Below are 22,730 nucleotides of genomic sequence, written 5' to 3'. Positions count from 1 at the left end.
GCAGTGCTGCAGGAGGCGGGGAAAATGCGTGAGGCGTGGAGTTCGCAGCCGTGGCCGCGCCCTCCAACTCTCCCAGCCAGTCGTCAGGCGGGAGCCGGACTGAGCGGACGGCTGGGGCTGCGTACTACACGCCAAGGTGAGACGGGCCTGCTGCGGAGGGGTCGTTGGGAGGAGTTGACCGGTGGCGGGCACCGCGTCTACATAGAAGCGTGACCTCGGGGTCGGGGCTCCGGGAGTCTGCTCGGTGTAATTCCCCGCTGGAGTTATTCAGGCGTGAAGCCAATCACAGGGGTCCTAACAGCCGCGGGGACACTAGGGCGTCAGCTGTTGGCTAATGGAGAACCCCCGTGGGCGTGTCCTGCGCTGCTGCATAGTCGGTAGTGTGTCCTGAACTGCAGGGAGGTCATGTTAGGTTGGCTTGTGCACGCATGGTGGGTGGGTGTGTGGTGAGGGCACACAGGGGCTGGGGAATGGTCAGAGAACCTCCCACCTAACCAGGACTGTCCCTATACTAGTCACCTCTGACTGAGGCTCTCAGGAGTCTGAATGCTCCATCAGGTACACAGGAATCACCTGTACTGACCAAAAGTTACCTGAACTCTATTTGGGGTGGTGCGATATTAAAGGTCCGGTCCTGTGTTTCCAGTTTTCCTTGGTATGTACTACTCTGTGGAGATGAACCATCTCTGGAATCTCATATATGAACTACATCATGGGAAACCAAAACTGAAGGCAAAACTTCATTTTTGGAAAGAGTAAGGCAAGGTCATACCCCTTGTGAGGTTTTATGCCTTCAGTGTCCTGTTGGGGGAGGCTCGGCCTGGCTTCCTGTCCTGTTGGTAGGGGGTGGGGGGTTTAGCCTGACTTCCTGTCCCACTGGGGGTAGGTTCGGCCTGGCTTCCTGTTCTGGTAGGTGAGGGGGGGGTGAGAGGTTCAGCCTGGCTTCCCGTTCTGGTAGGGTGAGGGGGGGAGAGAGGTTCAGCCTGGCTTCCCGTCCTGGTAGGTGGGGGGGATTCAGCCTGGCTTCCCATCCTGGTAGGTGGGGAGGGGAGGTTCAGCCTGGCTTCCCGTCCCTGTAGGTGGAAGATGGGGGGGGGGGGGGAGGTTCAGCCTGGCTTCCCGTTCTGGTAGGGTGAGGGGGGGAGAGAGGTTCAGCCTGGCTTCCCGTCCTGGTAGGTGGGGGGGATTCAGCCTGGCTTCCCATCCTGGTAGGTGGGGAGGGGAGGTTCAGCCTGGCTTCCCGTCCCTGTAGGTGGAAGATGGGGGGGGGGGGGGGGTTCAGCCTGGCTTCCTGGTAGATGGGGGGGGGGGTTCAGCCTGGCTTCCCATCCTGGGGGGGGGGGGGGGGGGTTCAGCCTGGCTTCCCATCCTGGGGGGGGGTTCAGCCTGGCTTCCCATCCTGGTGGGGGGGATTCAGCCTGGCTTCCCGTCCCGGTAGGTGGGGGGGAGGTTCAGCCTGGCTTCCCGTCCTGGTAGGTGAGGGGGGGATAGAGGTGCAGCCTGGCTTCCCGTCCCGGTAGGTGAGGGACGGGAGAGAGGTTCAGCCTGGCTTCCCATCCTGGTGGTGGGGGGGGGGGGGATTCAGCCTGGCTTCCCATCCTGGTGGTGGGGGGGGGGAGATTCAGCCTGGCTTCCCATCCTGGTGGTGGGGGGGGGAGATTCAGCCTGGCTTCCCATCCTGGTGGTGGGGGGGGGGAGATTCAGCCTGGCTTCCCATCCTGGTGGTGGGGGGGGGAGATTCAGCCTGGCTTCCCATCCTGGTGGGGGGGGGAATTCAGCCTGGCTTCCCATCCTGGTGGGGGGGGGGGGATTCAGCCTGGCTTCCCGTCCCGGTAGGTGAGGGGGGGATAGAGGTGCAGCCTGGCTTCCCGTCCCGGTAGGTGAGGGAGGGGAGAGAGGTTCAGCCTGGCTTCCCGTCTTGGGGGGGAGAGGTTCAGCCTGGCTTCCCGGTAGGTGGGGGGGAGGTTCAGCCTGGCTTCCTGTCCCGGGGGGGGGGGGGTGTTTGTTCGGCCTGGCTTCCTGTCCTGTGGGGGGGGGTTCAGCCTGGCTTCCTGTCCGGGGGGGGGGGGAGAGAGACAGGTTCGGCCTGGCTGGCCTTCTCACATCCAAAACAAGAAGTGAGAGGAAATCCCTCCAAAGTGAGGGAATGCTTTGATGTCTCCTATTAAGTGTTCCCTTCTATTCCTGTCATGGTGATATTTGAGATTTTCCTTCACTTTCGGGGTGAATTCACACATACAGCAGTGATGGGCTTGTCACAGCAAGGAAACGCTGGAAGGAGTTGTTTCCTACGTGTTCACACTGCAACACAGCCTAGGGCTACATTTTGTCTCAGTGCCGAATCACATGGAAATGTACAGCAGCACATCGAGCTGTGGTGCATTGCCACCAATGAAGTGTACGTTTTGTACATTTCAAATAATCTGTGCAAAAAGGAACCGTGTGCTGAATTCCGCGCTACACTGCCCCCCCCCCCCCCCCCCACTGCAGCGGGAAGCTTCCAGAGCAGTAGAGTGCTGTGGTGGGTCTCTGTTGTGTGACTGGAGCCTCAGTGATGGTCACCAGGACAAATGGAGAGGGCAACTCAATTGTGTTTGCACCAATACTGTTTTTCTTATTGACGCGTAGCGATACGTTTGGTCAAGTACTTGCTGATACTGCGATACTTTGCGGTGCGATTTCCACACTAAATGAAAAATGGGTGTGAACCGCAGGCTATTTGTATCGAAATGCATTGCGATTCCTGTATAAATGCGACTTTTCTATTTATCCCCCCCCCAAGCTAGTGTTTGTGAACCCCTTATAGGAAGGGACATGCCATCTGGTGTTGCAATAGCCATCTTATTAAAAAATGTTAACTCACATTAAAATGTACTTATCTCATCAAATCCATATATGCATAGTGTCCCTGTCCCACCCATGATGGGAAATCACAGCTGCTGGATGAGAAGTTCCTGGACCCCTGTGGGTATAGGGTGGAAGTGATGTCAGCCTATACATCTCCTCCAGCCCTGTGAGCACCTTCAGCCGCCATGGTTTTCAATCATCAGCAGGACGGTGACATTATGTAGATTTGAATTTGACTAGATATGTACTTTAATGTGAGTTGTTATAACACTTTAAATAAAGTGCTCATTGCTGCACTGGATGGCGCTTCCCTTTCTATACTGGGTTGGTTCACACTCAGGAGTGGTGGGTGAAATCTAGGGCTGCAACTAACAATAATTTTCATAATCGATTAGTTGGCCGATTGTTTCGATTAATCGGTTAATAACCTTAAATTTAAAAAAAAAAGTGTGGCGTATAATTTCGTCAATATGTAAAGTTTAAAAAAAAGACAATTTATTCTTAAATATCTATATGCAGTGGTAAATATAAATAACCAACTATATAGTTTGAGAACAAAATCTCTAATCCACTCTGAGAATAACAGACAGAAGAGATATACTGTATATACTATTAGAGGTAGAATCTGGTAAATATCAGACTTGGATCTTTTTTTAAAGAAAAAAAAGTTAGACTGTTTTGCAGATTTTCAAACAGAACTGTAATATATGCTGGCCATACAAAAACAATGTCTTCCTTCAAAAAAAAAAAAAAATTTACGAACGTTCTTTTTGATTTTCGAATCGTTAGTGGGGTCAAATCGATGTTTGTTTTCAACCACAGTGACGGGAAAATTTAGAAATAGAAAACTGCTTGGTCCAAGGAATTTTCAGACAGTGTATGTGGTTTTCGTTCAGAAATTACATTAATTGTCAAACAGAATGTTAAAAGCAAGTGAAAATTTCAAACAACATTCTTTCATTCAGCGAATGTACAAAGATTTTTCGTCTGAATATTCTCATCTGAAAATTGATCCGTGTGGCCAGCATAAGGCTCGGTACACACCTATGCAGTTTGCTTTTGATCTGTTTCTTCACTGGTTTTTGCTGTGCTTTTAAGTATAGTATAGAGCAGGGATCTGCAATTAGCGGACCTCCAGCTGTTGCAAAACTAAAAGTCCCATCATGCCTCTGGGTATCATGCTTGTGGCTCTCAGTCTTGCTATGCATCATGGGACTTGTAGTTCTGCAGCAGCTGGAGGTCTGCTAATTGCATATCCCTGGTAAAGAGGACCCCCAATAGCTTGGTAAAGAAAACGTCTGCCTTTAGAACCACTCACTTCCTGCCCAGGACTACATGTTCCATGAGGCATTGCTCCTCACACATTCACAAGTTCTCAGGCACTTACTGACATGTATGGATGATGTACTGAGCTGTATATGTGCTGCACTGTATTTTCTGATATGTAAACAAATGCATTCTGTATGCAGGCCAACTAATTGGCTAGCTGATTAATCGATTATGAAAATAGTAATCTTAATTTCATAATCAATTCGATGTTGATTGATTGGTTGTTTCAGCCCTAGTGAAATTTGATTCGTATAGGAATCGCAGTGTATTCTTGTTCAAATCACATGCTATTCTTTGCAGTGTGATTTGCGCCAATTAATTTTGTATGAATTCAAATTGCACCGCAAAGTTTCAGTATTGGGAGTGTTTTCGCAAATACTTGGTATTAGTGCATCCCTAATCTCAATAACGGGACATGTATGAAAAACGGGTGTTCTAATCCCTCTATGCTCACTCCAAAATTAAGTTTTTCCTTCAGTTATACCTAAAGGTTTTGTTTATCTTTAACAAAATTCTACTTATATGGAGATGGGGTGTTTGAAGATTTAAAATAAACCTGTACAGCTTTGAACAAAGTTGACCAATGCCCTTTCCAAAGGTGTAGGCCAGCAAGAAGTTTTCCAGTCAGGCTTCATGAGGTACCTCATGAAGCCCGACTGAAAACCTTCTTGCTGAGAAAAGTCCAATGTTCAACCATCACAGGAGCGAGCGTTTTTTGTGATTCAAACCCCCTAACAGGTGCTTTCTCTCTCCAGATCCAGTAGCGCTGACTGTAGTGTTTGAGAGCTCACTCCTGTGAAGATGACACTGAACACAAGGCCTTCTGCTATTGTAGGAGGGGTGGGTGAATGTCATGATATCCCTTCCTCCAATCACAGGAAGCTGCAGTGCATGACTAGGTTGCATCGCCGCGTGGATGTGCAATTCACCAGCAGGCATACATTATACATAAGTTGGCATAAAATGTCCTTCCAGTTTATGTGGAGGACGTTGCATGTGAGTAGGGACGTACGCATATACTCTCCTTTCATACCTCTTTCACTAGTGACAATTGCTCTTCATTGCTCTTTGGGCTTAGGTACATATTACTAAAGGAGAGCAATTTGTAGCAGAGCACACCATACCAATGCTGTAGCACTAGTTTAGGTTGTAGCACTGAAGTGTCGTCTTAGCATTAAATCACTAGCTACAATCACTATTGTTAGCATGAGCAATTTGTAGCCTCAATAAATCTGATACAAAAGCACTTGTCTGATGTCCACTCATATGCATACAGACCTACAAAGTTTAATCACTGCTGCAAATAGCTAATGCCTGCAATGGACAGCGATTTGTGGCTAGTGGTTTAATTGCTAGATTCAATAGCGCTACATCATTAGATTGTGCTTTACTACAAGTCAGTCTTCTTCAGTGATTTCAGTAAAGTATGACTCTTCATTTGCATAATGTGGTCATGCTCTTTAAATTCTCCACAACTAGTTTACCTGAGATCTGTATGCAAGAGTATTGGGCCATTTGATGTCAATGTTGAAATGTGAAGGTCAGAAATACCATAATCCATAGCATTTTCTAGGCAAGAGAAGCAACCATATTCAAGAGAAAACAAAATGTAGTAACCCTTGATGATCAAAACAAACTTGTTTGATGTTCTGATAATTTTTTTAATGGGTTTGTGTACTTTTCAGCAGTGTTTTTTTTTTTTTTTTTTTTTTTTTTTTTTTTTTTTAAAAGAAAATTGTGGGTTTTCCAAAAACAAAAAAAAACAGCCATACTCTCCTTGGATCAGCTCTGAGCACAGACCATTGACTGTCAGTCACCACTCTAATCTCTGCCCCTCCAGCATTCACTGGAGCACCAGGCTGGGGTAGGGGCGGGAGTGGCTGTTTCAGACTCTCAGCTGCCTGCTGAGAGGCTAAGCTAGCTTGCTGTTTGGCATCTGGGCATATCCCAACATTGTCGGGATCCTGGCAGAGAATGGACTGGCTGTGTGACGGCAGATTTAGCCAGCTGAATCTGAGTCACAAGAATACAGAACGAAGTGCACTCATGTGATCCACAGAAGTATGGTCAAAAGAGCTTTGGCCATATACCTTTAACCACTTGACCTCTGGAAGGTCTTATCCCCTTCATGACCAGAGCATTTTTTGCTAGTCAGCACTGCGCTACTTTAACTGGCAATTGTGTGATCATGGAACACTATCTGCAAATTACATTTTTATCTTTTTTTTTTTTTTTTTTACACATAGCTTTCTTGTGGTGGTAATTGCCACTGGATTTTTTATTATATAAATGACTTGACAATTTTGGGGAAAAAAAGCCACTAGTTTCTTATAAAACATATCCAATAAAAAAATCAAATTTCTTTGTAAATTTAGACTAAAATTTCTTCTTCTACATGTCTTTAGTGAAAACTCCCAATAAGTGTATATTGGTTTGTTTGAGGCTCCATGCACACTGAGCTTTAAAAAAAAAAGTCTGTTCTCTCTGGAGTAGAAAAAGCTCATAAAGAGCATTTTTTGTACAAAGTTTTTAGACGAGTTTAGGAAAGTTTTCTTTTACTTTTTATTTTTTTTTTTTATGCCTCCAAGCAGAAACGCGAACCAGAAGTTTTTTTTTTTTTTTCTGCATCTGAACTCAAAATATGCCTCTTAATGTCCTAATGTGCATGGACACATATGATAACATTGAGCTGCTTCTACAGACAGAACACAAAACTCCTGTAGAAGCAACGTTTGTTAAGCCAGTGTGCAAGGAGCCTTAAATTTATAGCATCTACAAACTATGGTGCGTGTATATGTGTATCCACCCATCTTAGACCGTAATGGTGGTAATCAGTGACTTATAGTGGGACTTTGATAGGGTGGTGTGCAATCTGGCACTAACAGTCACTATCTGGGAGGGTCACTAACTGACACTGTTGCTAGTCACACTAATTCAGTGATGGCACTGGCTTGGAAGGGGTTAACATCTGGGGGCAAATTAGGAGGGTAACTGTGTGCCTAACAATGTGTAATGTGTGCTACTTTTACCTTACTGTCTGGCTGCTTTTTCTCGCTGATTTGTAGGCTGCATTCACACCTGAGTGTTTTCAGCTCCTAAAACGCCTGAAAAATGCCCAACAAGCAAAATCCTATTCATTTCAATGGCACCTGTTCACACCTGGGTGTTTTGTCACCTGAAGCAAAACACCTGAAAACTGCCTTAAGCTCAAAAAAGAACATGAGCTTCTTTGGGGCAGATTACAGGTGTTTTTCTGATTTTTATATTGGGGACCTGTACAAAATCGCGGTAAAAATGCTCAAGTGTGAATGCAGCCGTAGGAAGAAGAAACAGCCAGATCGCTGTTCCTATGCATACAGAGTTCTGTGTGTTTTAAATGCGGAACTCTGTGATTGGCATCAGCTGACTTCAGCCAAAATCAGTGGCTGAAATCAGCTGCCAAGCTTGTGCTTTTTCCAACCTCAGCACGGGTTGGTAAGGGGCACGCGCATGTGAGCCACTGGACACAGAAGAATAAGCTGGGGTGAAAAAGCAAGCAAATAAGCTGTGGTCTACCTCAATAAATGCTGCAAAGCAAGTAGTTATCAGAAAATAGGATATTGACTGTTCAAGCCAGAGAGAATACAACTTCAATCATAACACAAAATTATGGCAACTTTGCAGCAGTTTATAGAAAAAAGAACATTTCAGTTTCCACAGCTGCAGCCCATGAGGAAAAATCTAATTAGCGGCAACCAGAAGACACATGTTCATACCTTGTGGGCCTAATTTACACTTGCAGTTGAGGGGGCAAAATACTGTGGGGTTGGGCCATGTTTTAACTGCTGCCTCATCAGCTACAAAGGTGGGTTGGTTACATATGCCACAATCCTTTTCACCCATTCACATGCTATGCATGCGATTGTGGTGCCCTGGTGTGGTGTTCTGTAGTCCTAATACTCTTTTTGTTAAATGGTGACAACACTGCACCTCTACAGACAGTATGGCGAGTATTGTCACACTGGGATGGAACGTTACCGACAGGATCACCAAGTAAATATAAAAAGAAGGCAAAATGAATGTAGCCATCATGTCTAATGTCATGACTGTTAAGTTGCGTTTGAATACCTTCTTGAGTTTAGATATACTTTAACATTAAGCACTCACATCTGAGGGCCTATATCAAGGTTTTAGATGGTTCCATTTCTAGCCTATGCACCCCACACTCTCCCGTGCGTTCCTTCATAACCCGTAAAGGTGCATACAGGGCTATAACTTAAGCCTCGTACACACGATCAGATTGTTGGCAGGGATTGTGTGATGACAGACTGTTGACCTAAAATCTGATCATTAGTCCTTCAGACAACTGTTGTCCAACTTTCCGCCAACAAATGTTGGATCGCAGGCTAGTAAATTTTCGGCGGACAACGGTCTGTTGTCAGATTTTTGTATCGTCCGTACGCAGAAGTCGAAAGTACAAACACACATGCTCAGGATCAATGCTCACCAAAGACGACATTAGCAGAAGGTGCCCGAAGGGTGGTGCTCAAGAGCTGAAATTCTTTGTAGTGCGTTACTACGTTTGTGTTTGTTGGCCGACAATTGTGTGCTGTTAGTATGCAAGACAAGATCCAGGCACACGCCCTTTGGCCAACAGAGCATCAGACTTTTGGTAAACAATCCGATCGTGTGTACGAGGCTTTAGTTGCAACTGAAAGCATCCGAGTTGGTGGACCCTGAATGTGCTCAGAAAGATGCTTAAAATGGTTCTTAAACCTAAAGATTTTTTACTTGCATGCATTCAGGCAAAAAACTTTCCGTATGCAGCCCTCAAACCCCCCCCCAAATCTTTCCTCAGCTCCCCCCGATCCAGCGATGTTCACGAGAGCCTCTGCTGTCCTGGACCTTCCCCCCCCTCCATTGGCTGAGTCAGCAGCAGGAGCCCATTGGCTTCCACTGCTGTGATTCACAGCCAGTAAGGCAATGAGGAGAGAGTGGGCCCAAGACATGGCTTTATGGGTCTTATGGACGCATAGAACAGCGGCTTGGGAGCGAGCACGCAGCAGTGCCCCCAGGGCAAGTGGCTTTCTCTAGCGGCACTTCTCGAGGGGGAGGAGCCAGGAGTGCTGGGGGGGGGGGGGGGCTGAAATGAAGAGGATCGGAGCTGCTCTGTGCAAAACCACAGGTTTGTTTATTTTTGTTTTTTAACTAACAGACTCTTTAATACCACTTGAAAAACAAGTATGACCGCTCTAGCGGGTGTGCGCTCATAGTGACTGAAATAGATGGTGTCTTGAAATACCAAACTGGAGAAACAAGAAGTCACCAGTGCTCCAACAGGATCCCTTTCCACAAATTATCATGATAAGGGGACACTACAAGGCTTTGAAATGTGGTCTTTTGTTTGACCTATGTGACCTTAAAGTAATCAGTAAAATGAATACAATTGGAGGCTGCTGGCTTGCTTCTTTTGCATGAGCTCTCATGCACTAAATATATTTGCACAACCACCACCTTCTTAAGGAAGACAATTCATCATTCAGAGGAATCTGCAATTAAGTTTTACCCTGTAATTTCCGCTAAACGCTAGGTGTACAGGATTGTTTTTATTGGACAGTGTTACATAGTTCAGATTTTTTTTTTCCTGGGTCTCTTTCAGAGGCCGCTTTAAAAATACATTGTGGAACTCTGTTGTAGGTTGTGATTGTTGAAGTCAGGATAAAATCGGGGCCAACAAGTTGTGCTGAGTTCTAGCATTAACACAGCACTGTAAAATAGCCTACCTGTTGCTCTTGCTATGATGTTTCTGCTTCCTTTAACAGAGCAATACCAGAAATGACAAGTGCCCTGATAGCCGCACATCCAATCAAATCCCGCTGTGTGATGGTAAGTGGCAGTCTCAGTCCAGACCCACGCCTCTGTGTTTTGCTCTGCCCTGGAACATACTCATTAATCCCCATGCATAAGCTCCAGGGGCAGAGCGTGGGTCCGGGCTGAGTCTGCCACTTACCATCTCACAGCAGGATTTGATCGGATGTGCGGCTATCGGGGCACTTGTCATTTCTGGTATTGCTCTGTTCAAGGAAGCAGAAATATAGCAAGAGCAACAGGTAGGCTATTTTACAGTGCTGTGTTAATGCTAGAACTCCGCAAACTCCAAACAAACTATTTCCTTCACTAAGTGCAGCACTGGCTCTAAGGCCTCAGGCTCTAAGGCCCCTTACACACTGAGGCGCTTCTAAACTGCCAGTAAAACACTGAGCGCTTTTTAAGCGCTTTTCATTCATTTCAGTGGAGAGGGGTGCTTTTTCACTGCCTGCCAGCGCACTGCCCCAGTGTGAAAGCATTCATTGATTTTAATGGAAATAGGTTTTCGTGAGTTTTTTTTTTTTAGCGTGAAAGCGCCTCAGTGTGAAAGTAGCCTAAGCACGGTAATGTACTGCATGTAGCTTCAGCTGAGGCAGACTGATGACATCAGCCAATCACGGAACACAAAGTTGCCTAAGAATAGCTGGGCGCTGCTCAGATTGACTGCTTTATTCTGGGTGGAAGACAGGAAGTCCCTGTCTCAGTCGGAACCCAGCACTGTCTACCGTATGTAGCTGAAGTTACATACAGTGCTTAGGGCCCTTTCACACTGTGGCGGTTTGCAGGCACTATTGCGCTAATATCGCCTGCAAACCGACCTGAAACAGCCGCTGCTGTCTCTCCAGTGTGAAAGCCCCGGGGTGCGGTGCGCTGGCAGGAGGGGAAAAAAATCCTGCTAGCAGCATCTTCGGAGCGGTGAAGGAGTGGAGTATACACCGCTCCTGCCCATTGAAATCAATGGGACAGCGCGGCTATACCGCCGCAAAGCGCCTCTGCAGAGGCGCTTTGCGGTAGTTTTTAACCCTTTCTCGGCCGCTCGCGGGGGGGGGGGGGGGCGCGTAAAACGGCGCCTCTGCAGCGGCGCTTTACCGCCGACCCCGCCCCAGTGTGAAAGGGGCCTTCGAGACTCTGCGGCACTTTGAGAAGGAAATATTTCATTTAGACCAGCTTGGTCCAGACAAACTACAGTATCACAGAAAACCTGGTTGACAGGAGAGAATGTACTTGTAATGTCTCACCTTTTGATAAATAAAACCCAGTATTGATTTTGCCCTTTGAAAACCTGATTTTTGTAGAGATTTGCAAGCTCAGGCCTGGCCCATGACCGTCAGGCCTCTGTGTCTTTCTTTGAAGGTCACCACCAGATTCCCTGTAGCAGGCCAGCCCAAGCAGACGTGTCAGAGTTTATTTTTTGTAGCTTCCAACACTTCCCCATAGAAAAGCTACTCATATATTTGGAGACTTTATGGATCCAAATATATTATGTTTGGGTTAGAAAAGATTTTATTTTGCTGATAGTACTTAGAATATTTCCAGATAGTAAACGGTAGACATGTTTTTAGTTTTCTGTGTTGTACTCATCATTGACTTAGCAACAACTGTCATTTGACTGTTTTTTTTTTTTTTTTTTCCTAACTCACAGGAGAAAAATAGTTTTTATTTACTCTACAAAAAATGTAATTTTGCATTAATAAGTTGAGCTGTAATTGGAAATATTTTACATGTAAAATATAGTCTACAGGTGCATAGAGGGGAAAAAAACTTTTTTGTATTATGCAATAAGCCAGTCCCTGTTTCACACCCTTGTGTGTTATAGCAATGTTTTAGAAGGTGACCCAACAACATTTTGATGTTACTCTTCATTGTTCCAGATTTGCATTGCTCATAATAGATTTAAGAATTGTCACCCAGCTTTCCTACACATCGCCTTAAATAGTACCTTGAGCAGAAAGTGTAGCGGAGCTTATTACACTTCTGATAAAAAAAAGCACACATTCATGCAGCTTAAGTGTTTAAGTATCAGAAATGGACTGGGTATTGGCCCCTTGTCAATTCCTCCCATATAGGAGCCCTTTAGACTGGGAGAGAGATGGGCAGGATTTGGTGACATTCGGGTGTATAGTGTACAAATGTGCTGGCAATGAATAGCTAAGAAATCCAGGAATTAGAACTTTACATACCAAGATATTTTTTTCCCCCTCATCCAAAACTGAAATCCTAGCTTTAGATGGATTTATTTATTACTTATGCTTTGCCGGTGCCTTCAGTGCTCCCAGTATTTAGGTAGTGTGAATACATTAGGTGTTATCACCTGTGAGCATTCATTTTGGAATGTGTTTTAATTGCTTGAAATCTGCCTATTCTAGAAATCTGGATAAACCAGCTCTGAAGGAACTCCGTCAGTCATCGCTTTAGTCCAAACTCCTGGTGTAAATAGTCTGAGAACACTTGCCAGAATATTGGTTTATTATTGTCAGATATAAAAAGCCATTGGAAGTTCCTGTTAGAGGAATGCAGGCTGTGGAGATTATGTGGCAGCCAAAAATCAGGTAGTGTTTCCGTTTTTATTACTGACTTTGCAGTGGTTATTACCAGTTTACAATCCATTAGTGGGTGATGTAATAGCGAATGTGGAATACACATACGTTGGGTGGACATTGGGTGTCCTGTAGGGTTTCTGTGCTTATTCTAGAAGGTAGCATGTTGAGCTCCATATATGTCTTAAGATCTAGTGCTACTACAGAGAGGGGACTATGGATGTGTTTGTTTATCTTGTGCAGATTTTGCCTGGGAGGCCTCTGTTGGAGCTTTAAGCATTACCATTTTGATGACTGTCTGAGACTCACCCAAAATATACCTCCAGCTGATCTGGGAATTCTCTTGAACCTTTCAAGAAAGGCTTCAGCGTGACCAGACAAAGGAAGTTCTGGTCTCACAAGCTTACACTACTTCTGGTGCACCAGAGCCCCTCAGGTTAGGCCTTACAAAGATTTCTTGTTGGCTTTTTAACCGCTTGCTTACTGGGCACTTATAACCCCTTCCTGACCAGGCCAATTTCTAACTTTCAGCGCTCTCACACTTTGACAATTGCGCGGTCATGCAACACTACCCAAATGAAATTTTTGTCTTTTTTTTTTTTCACACAAAAATAATTTTCTTTTAGTGGTATTTAATCACCACTGGGTTTTTTAATTTTTGCTAAACAAAAAAAAGACCGAAAATTTTGAACAAAACTTTTTTTATATTTTGTTATAACATTTTGCAAACAGGTAATTTTTCTCCTTCACTGATGAGGTGGCACTGATTAGCGGTACTGATGGGCACTAATAAATGGCACTGGTGGGCACAGATTTGCACCACTGTAGGGCACTGATTTGTAGCACTGGTGGACACTTGGGGGACTGATGTTACTCTAACAGGAGCCGGATACTGGCTTTATTCTTTTCTTCATGCTGACAGCATGAAGAAAAGAAAAAGCTGGTAACTGGCTTCTGTTTACCTCCGTGATTAGCTGTCAGCTGATCACGTGGTAAAGGGCCTGCTGTGATTGGCACCTTTACCCTGCTCTGTGATCATCTGAGTCCCAAGAACTCGGTGATCAGAGCATGCTGTGCACGCACCCCAGGAATGGGAGGACATACGTGGACGCCCTGCTGGCATTTCGAGGTCTGCGCTGTAGCCATCTTTCGCTATAGCGCGGGCATCAAGTGGTAAAGTGATATTAAAGTCGTCTTGTGTGTTTGTTTTTTTTTTGTTTTTTTCTTAATTTAAAACTGGCAAACATCATGCTTACCTGCTCTGTGCAGTGGCTTTGCACAGAGCAGCCCAGATCCTCCTTTTCTTGAGTCCCTCGTCGGCGCTCCTGGCTTCCCCCACCTGCCGAGTGCCCCCACAGCAAGCAGCTTGCTATGGGGGCATCTCAGCCAAGCTGCTGCTCTGTGTGTCCATTTAGACACGGAGCCATGGCTCGTCTCTCTCTCTCTCTCTCTCTCTCTCTCTCTCTCTCTCTCTCTCTCTCTCTCTCTCTCTCTCTCTCTCTCTCTCTCTCTCTCTCTCTCTCTCTCTCTCTCTCTCTCTCTCTCTCTCTCTCTCTCTCTCTCTCTCTCTCTCTCTCTCTCTCTCTCTCTCTCTCTCTCTCTCTCTCTCTCTCTCTCTCTCTCTCTCTCTCTCTCTCTCTCTCTCTCTCTCTCTCCCTCCTCATTGGGTCACTGACTTTGACAGAATCTGGAGACAATGGTGCCCGCTGCTGTATCTCAGCCTATCAGGAGGGAGAGTCCCGGCAGCTGAGGTTCTCATGCAACATCGCTGGAGTGGGATAGGGTGTTTGCCAGCAGCTGCCACTAACTGGATATTTTGCACACGTATTGTATGATTATGTGCATGCGTTTTGTCTGTAGGTGATTGTATATGAGCATTCTCCTGTTTTATGGGCAAATATTTTTCTACTTAATTTGGGGTCCTGGGTCCTTTCAGCCAAAAACGATCAGTCAAGTTCCCATGACCTGCTGCTCAGTTGAAATCCTAGATCTCTTTGCTTCTAGCAGACGTTGATATAATCTGCAGGTAACGTGAACAGCGTACTTGTACGTATCAACCTGCTACATCTAGAACTGAAAATTGTAAGGTGTTGAGTGAGAACACTGCATCTTGGGTTTGGATCACCTACGCAGCATTTGCTGAATCGCATGGACATTGGAGCACTCTTGTACTGGCATAATTGAAAATTGCATAACACACAGAAGCACTTCTATTTGAGTTTTCCTTATCAGTGGATCAGTTGTCCTATATGATCCTGTGGACTTTTAAGCTTTTTCGCATTTTAAGTCTTTTCATATATTTATTTATCACATGGATGCACGTTGTCACTTTATTTAAACGTATTCATTCATTTTTATTCACGTTATCACAAGATATATATATATATATATATATATATATATATATAATATATATACACACACACATATGTTTGCAATTATTATTTTTTATGTATTGTACTATTATTACTTTAGAGGGTAATTTTTTAACATACCTCATATATTTTTTCAGCATATTTATTTACTTTGTGCAGCATTAGCACTTTGTATTTTTTGGAAGCGCAGCGTATATATTTGATTTGCTTAACACTAGCACAAATCGGATCATAGACGTTTTTATTTTCAAAATAATGGACACTTGGACACAAACTAATGGGATTTGGCAACACGCTGGGGAAAGGGGGCAAATCTTTTTCCCACTCTTATCTAAAACTAAAAACAATTGGCAGGCATGTTTATAAGGCTGTGAAAATGACATTCACCAAACATCCTCTGCAGGTAGATCAATCGCTGTATTCTAAAACACATGGACGAGAAAGATACACCTGCATTGAATGGTTATTGACATTTTAGGCCCCTTTCAGACGGGGCGGATTCGCTCAGTGGGGGGATCGCTCCGTTGATCCCCGCTAAGCAGGCGGATGACAGGTCCGTCTCTGCTCACTGTGCAGGGATGGACCTGTTGGAGCCCCGCTCTCCTCTAGGAGAAGTTTGGATGAAAATGGACAGCCTGCACGGTTCCATCTGATCCGCTGGCCAGATGGCGAATGTATTGCCATCTGTCTGTTTTCAGCGGATCTTGTCGGATCGGATTGCAGGTGGTGTCAGCAGACACATCTTGGGTTGACATTCGCCTGCCCATACAAGGGTTTGTTCAAGGCTTCTGACTACATCCACACTGCCAGAAATGTATTGCACCTTACTGAATTACTGAGAGGAGCTGCAAAGGTCTGCTTAAAGCGATTGCAAAGCTAGGCACTTTTTTAATTAAAGCGGAGTTCTACTCAAAAGTGGAGCTTCCACTTTAAGGACTCCTGACTCCCTGACATGCCACATTTGACATGTCATTTTTTGAGGTGGGGGTGCGGGCAGGGTGGATTTGATTTAAATCACTAGTAAAAAGGCTTGATTTAAATCATAATTTTTCAATGCCTTTCAAGTCTTCCCCAAGTCCTGCTCCTGTTGGTGTCTCCCCTTGTCCTCTCTGGGCTCCCTTGTCAAGCTCCCCGTCAGGTTACCAGACCAGCTTCCCTCCAGGTTCCCCAAAGTCCAGTCTTTGGCCATTTTTATACTACTTCCCTCCATTCGCCTTCATTGAGCAAACTGGTCCAATCAAATCTTTCTCAAGAACCTGACTGGATGGAACTCAAGCCTACTTTGTTATGATGCTTAATCTATAATAAAGATCTTGGGTGACCCGATGTCTACAGCATGTTTATGTATATTAAGTCTGCCATCACCCTAGACTTTAGGTTAAAGAGTCTCCAAAGTATCATGTTAAGGCCTATGAACAATGGAGACCGTGTCTGGTCAGCAGCCCCCAAGACAAGGGGGGGGGCAATCTTAATTACAATGCCTAACGTTTGGCTTTGACATACTACTAAAGATAGGCAAGTGGTAATCTTGTCCTATATAGTACTCAAACATACTTTAGACCAGCTATGTTCATAGCCATCTCACCATGTATTTCCGCATGTCATTAATCCCATAAAATATATATTGCTTACATACATTTCCTACAAATATATAGTTTACTGGGCATGGTAATTTCTTACACACATATAAAAAATAGTCTAGCCTTTACAATAATAGAGCTAGTGATGGGTCTCTAGTTAGGACTGAACATTTTCCTGTAGTGCAGTATAAATAAAGGGCTTTAGCACCTTTTATCATATACTGTTTATACAGTAAATTCTGTCTGATTCTGCTGCAACGCTCATCGTTTGCTGCTATTGTTAAAAAAAAAAAAAAAAGTGCTGTGCACACTGTTGGCGATGTATATGGGTTTGCAGGTTTTGCACAACAGTTTGCATTATACATGAAAATATCAAGTCATTGCTGCAAATATTGTACTCTGAGAACACTTAAAGGGCTTCTAATCTCATAAACCCATATTTTATTCACAATATAACCTAAATCTAGACACTATATCAAATGTTTAAACTGAGAAAATGTACCATTTAAAGAAAAAAGAATAAGGTAATTTTGAAAGTAATGGCAGCAACACATTTCATAAAAAGTTTTTTTTTTTAACACTCTGTAAACTGGGAACTGAGCAGACCATTAGCTGGAGATTTGGAAGAGGAATGTTGTGTCCCATCCTTGCTGATATAGGATTCTAAATGCTCAACAGTTATGGGTCTTCTTTGTCATATTTTTCGTTTCAAGATGCCACACGGTTTCAGTTGCTAAAAGGTCTGGACTGCAGGCAGGCCAGTTAAGCACCTGTACTCTTCTACTGTAAAGTCATGATGTCATATATGCAGTATGCAGTGGTCCTACTGAAATGTAAGGCCTTCCCTCAAAAAGATGTCTGGATGGGAGCATATCCCGCTCTAATATCTGAACATATCTTTTAGCATTCATGGTACTTTTCCAGATGCATATGCATTAATGCACGCACATACCATCCGAGATGCAGGCTTTTAAACTGAGCGCTAATAGAAAGCTGGAATGTCTCGCTTCTCTTTAATTTATAGAAAATCAAGGATCACCAAAAGCACCAACATCCTATATTATTAAGAGAAAGGAGCAAGTTGGACTTGAGGTGCCAACAAACAATTCTTCAATAAAATCAATATAGGGTCAAGAGGGTCTTAAGAGAGGACTGTTTTATTGCTTTTAGTCTGTTTTATTGTTTTTGTCTTTTATGAATTATGGTTTTAGACTTATTTGGCACAGTAAAATATGTTGATTTTATTAAAGAATTGTTTGTTGGTACCTCCAAAAGTCTTTCTTCTCTTTAGTCGGGAGGACGCGGCACTCATAGTTTCCAAAAAGAATATCAAATTTAGATTTGTCTGACCACAGCACAGTTTTCCATTTTAAATGAGCTTTAGCCCAGAGAAGATGGTGGCGTTTCTGGATCATGTTCAGATATGGCTTCTTCTTTGCATGATAGAACTTCAACTTGCATTTTGGATGGCACAGCAAATTGTGTTCAGACCGTGATTTTTGGAAGCATTCCTGAGTCCATGCAGTGGAATCATGCCTATTTTTAATGCAGTTCTGTTTGAGGGCCGGAAGATCACGGGCATCCAGTATTGCGTTTCGGCCTTGTCCCTTGTGCACTGATATTCTCTGACTCTTAACGATATTATGTACTGTAGATGATATATTTAATATCTTTGCAATTTTACGTTGAGGAACATTATCTGAAATTGACACTCTTTAGAAGCAGCTTTTCACAGATTGGTGAACCTCTCTGCCCACCCTTGCTTCTGACTCTCTAAGATGCTCTTTTTATACCCAGTCATGTTACTGACATGTTGCCAGATAACCTAATTATTTACAAAATGTTCTTCCAGCTCTTCCTTGTTGGGCTTAATGTACACGGGACGTTTTTATATCCTCTCCTGAATGATTTAACTTGAGAGATAGTAACCGACATTTAAAACGTCTGTTTTGCCGCATTTACATGCCGCGTTTTGCCACGTTTGCGTTTTTTTTTTTTTCTTCAAATAGCCAAAAATGAAAAACACCGGTAAATGAAACGCGAGTTACCGCGTTTACATGCGTTTACAAGCTGTTACAGGAATTTGGCGTTTCAAATGCCTTGCATTCCAAAAGCTTCTAAATTCAACTGCTTAGAAACAAACCTGTGTACATGTACTGATAAGATAACAGAGGAGAGTTCAGGGGCAGCTGGAAAAAAAAACGCCCAACTGCTCCTCTGTTTACCAGCAGCAGTGTACATGAGGCCTAAGTAGCACTTACTTTGCCAGCTTTATATTGCCCTGTCCCAACTTTTTTGAGACATGTTGCTGCCAACAGTTTCAAAATTGCCTTAATTTTTTTCTTAAATTGGTACATTTTCTCAGTTTAAACATTTGATATGATTTCTATTGTGAATACAATATTGGTTTATGAGATTTGCAAATCACTGTATTTATGTAGATATTACACAGCATCCCAACTTAAAAAAAAAGGGGGGGGGGGGTTGTAAATGAATACAGGATTTTCGTGGGTGTTCTTAGTTTGACTTGCTTGATTGACTTCCTGTGACCTTGCTCTGTCCACTCCCACATTAGAAAGCCGCCATTTTAAAAATGTCATCTGTGACCAGCTTCTTCTTTCTAGTTCCCTGGCTGGCATACTGATGGTGTTCATTTAATCTGTGCAGAAAAAAAAAATCTATATTCCAAGATCTTGCGAGATCTCAGGAAATTCTACATTCAATTAATTTTTCTCCCAACAGGGCACTGGTGACAGAGCCTTCCCAGGGGGCAGCAGTGAGGCCCTGGCTATGTCATTGGTACCTATTGTTTACCAGGGAGTGGGGAAAAAGTAAGATGACAAATCGAACAGGATACTTTCTAATACAAGTACATGGTACAGCAGACACATCAGGACTATGAAGTGTTAGAGTAACAAACACTTTAATGCATTTCCTTAAGGTAAAAACACCCCACCAACTTTCTCCCCCCAAACACCTGAGCCTGTTAACAAGCCAGCACTGTGTCCGGCTGCAGTCACCTCTCCTCTCTCTTTCTCTACTTACAGGGACTCGGGGCAGTCAATCAAACGCTGTGCGGAGGGGTTGGGGGCTGAGCAAGTCTGTGTCTATGGACACAGGCAGCGCCGCTTGGGAGTGAGCCTGCAGGCGTTCCCCTAAAGCAAGTGGCTTGCTATGGGGGGTACACATAGTTCCATAGTTAGTAAGGTTGAATAAAGACACCAGTTCAACCTGAGTGAGTGTCTACAATTGTCCCTATCCCCGTACATTGTGTCTCATTTAGATACTCCTCTATTATATCATTATTTATTTAAGGTACCCATATAGCGCCGTCAATTTACGCAGCACTCCACACATACATCACTCACTATATGATATAAAAAGGGTTGCACCGATACTAGTATCGGTATCCTTGCCGATACCGAGTATTTGCACAAATAACGGTACTCCAAGCAAATGCACCAATACCTGAAACCGATACTTTCAGGCTCAGTTCTTTGAGCTGTCAGTGGTTCTCCCCTGTTGACAGCTGAGGTGTTAACCGCTTCAGCTCCGGAAGATTTTACCCCCTATCTGACCAGAGCACTTTTTGCGATTTGGCACTGCGTCGCTTTAACTGACAATTGCGCGGTCATGCAACGTGGCTCTCAAACAAAATTGACGTCCTTTTTTTCACACAAATAGAGCTTTCTTTTGGTGGTATTTGATCACCTCTGCGATTTTTATTTTTTGCGCTATAAACCAAATAAGAGCGACAATTTTGAAAAAAAAAACGCATTATTTTTTACATTTTGCTATAATAAACATCCCCCAAAAATATATAAAAAAAACATTTTTTTTTCTCAGTTTAGGCCGATCGTATGGTGACTGCGATGTTATGTCGGACATTTTTGACACATTTTTGGGACCATTGTCATTTATACAGCGATCAGTGCGATTAAAAATGCACTGATTACTGTGTAAATTACACTGGCAGTGAAGGGGTTAACCACTAGGGGGTGGGGAGGGGTTAAGTCAGTACAAGGGAGTGATGAGTGATTACTAACTGTAGGGGGGATGGGCTAGCTGTGTCACTATGGCTGATCACTGCTCCCGATTACAGGGATCAGTGACACTTGTCACTAGGCAGAACTGGGAGATGCTGTTTACATCAGTATCTCTCCGTGAGGCGATCGCGGGTATCCCCACGGCGATCGAGTCCGCGGGACCCGCGACCCGACTCACGGAGCTCCCGGCCGACACGCACACAATGGCACGGCGGGGAATTCAAATGGACGTACCTGTAAGTCCATTTGCCCAGCTGTGCCATTCTGCCGACGTACATCGGCGTGCGCCGTTCGGGAAGGGGTTAAAGAAAGTAATTGGAGCTGTCAAAAAAAAAAAAAAGCAGTCCGCAATGTTTAACAACATTGCTCAGCTTGAAACACTAAAATTAAAAGAAACATTGTTTCTTTTTGTATCTTTTTGTTTCTTCATCTGCAGATCAAAAGGATGAACAAATGTTCCTCTGTTTAACCCCTTAACCCTTAATTTACTCTAATCAGCCTTAATTAACTCCCTATTCTCTTCCATTTAATTATTATTTTCCTGCTTTTTTTTTTGTTTTTTTTTTTCGATTACATCTATTTTATAAACGATGAAAACGTTTTTGTTTTGTTAGTGAATAGTTTTACACACACACACACACACACACACACACACACACACACACACACACACACACACACACACACTTGACACTTCACATTGAAAAAGCCAAAATTAAAAAAAAAAAAATCTATTTCATTTGTAAATAACTTTTCAATGCTTTGTACCATTGCTGACAGCTGAAGTGAAAACAAAACAGTTGCGGTAGGTATCGGTAATTGGTATCGGTGCATCCCTAAAATTTTATATATATATATATATATATATATATATATATATATATATATATATATATATATATATATATATATATATATATATATATATTTATTATTATTTAATGCCCCCTCCCTATTGATCAGGCTCGATAAGGAGGGGGCATGTATACAGTGCATCCGCAACTGCTGCTAGAGTGCTGATAGGGGATGGAGCCCGTCCTGGCTCCTGCAAAGGTTCAAGGAAGAAAGGAAGGGTGACCCCTGGAAGTCGCACATCTATGTTGTCCTGCTGCAATGAATGGAGTGGCAACCTCAGGCTGGACTCTGACCAGGTCACGCCCCCAATGCGTATTACTCAGCCCCCCGGAGCTTAGTCATGCAGGACACCATAGATGTGCGACTTCCAGGAGTTACCCTTCCTTCCTTGAACATGTGCCACCTGTTACTAGTAGGAAGCCCACCTAAGTAATGACGCACAGCTGCTGCTGAAGCCCACTGCTAAACCTGAAAACGCTAGTTTATAAAAGAAGACATGGCAACCATTTATGAAACACAATAGTTTACATCTACTTAAAATATCCTTAAATCAGTTAGGCTAGGTTCCCGCTAATGCAGTGCAGGAAACTCCGCAATCCGCGTGCGTTTCCAGCATCCAAATTGCATTGCCCTTGTGATTCGAAGTGAGTGACGGTGCAATCTTAATGACATCCCAAATGCTGTGTGTTTGCCACGACCGGATCGCATAGTACAAAAGGACCATTTGATCCGGTTGCAGTGTGGTTCCAAAATGACTGCGTGCACGTCTTTGGTGTGATGCTGTAAGATTCGAGCCCATTTAAAATGAATGGGCTCAAATTGCACCACGGTGAATTGAACAGGAATGTGGTGCGGTTCCTGTGCAATTTACATTTAGTTCATAGTGTGAACCAAGCCTTACAGCAAACAGTTTTTTTTCCTTTTGGGCGTATAGGATTTACATAAATAAAAGCTGATCATTTTAAGAACCAATACCAGTTTTAAATGGTCTGTCTCATCCCTATAACCGCGAGAGAGCTTTCCTTTTGAAAAACAGCAGACTTACTGGCCAGATGAAAATAGAAGGAAAAAAAGCCTTAAAAATACAGCCATTACATCCTAAGAATTGGCAAGCTGCAATATAATAAGTGTTTTTCTTTTGGTGGGTAAATCTTGCATGCATTGTGGCCATCTAATGTCTGTAGGCAGTAGGCACCTTTACTTGATGGTACACTGACAACATAAAAACTTGCAGCGGATAGGATTTTGCCTCTAGGCTGACATAATTAGAAGTGTTTTGTGTGAACTTTTCGTAACACCACAAGAATGCAGATC

General features: G+C 43.8%; 1 protein-coding gene across 4 annotated transcripts in view; it reads left to right on the top strand.

The window, feature by feature from the left end:
• The first annotated feature begins 2 nt into the window (after positions 1–2).
• OGDH (oxoglutarate dehydrogenase) overlaps positions 3–22,730 on the top strand; it is a 102,538-nt gene continuing 79,810 nt past the window's right edge. For 3 of the 4 annotated variants that reach the window (XM_073622179.1, XM_073622177.1, XM_073622181.1), the window contains exon 1: positions 3–136. The gene's annotated coding sequence lies outside the window, so the exon portion shown is untranslated. Of the gene's footprint in view, positions 137–534; positions 656–22,730 lie in introns of those variants that run through there. The other variant, XM_073622178.1, reaches the window with a different exon arrangement.

This window comes from Aquarana catesbeiana, linkage group LG03, assembly GCF_042186555.1.
Source record: "Aquarana catesbeiana isolate 2022-GZ linkage group LG03, ASM4218655v1, whole genome shotgun sequence".
Lineage (NCBI taxonomy): Eukaryota > Metazoa > Chordata > Amphibia > Anura > Ranidae > Aquarana > Aquarana catesbeiana.
Note: the sequence above shows the minus strand (reverse complement) of the source record. Positions and strands in the feature narration are given on the sequence as shown.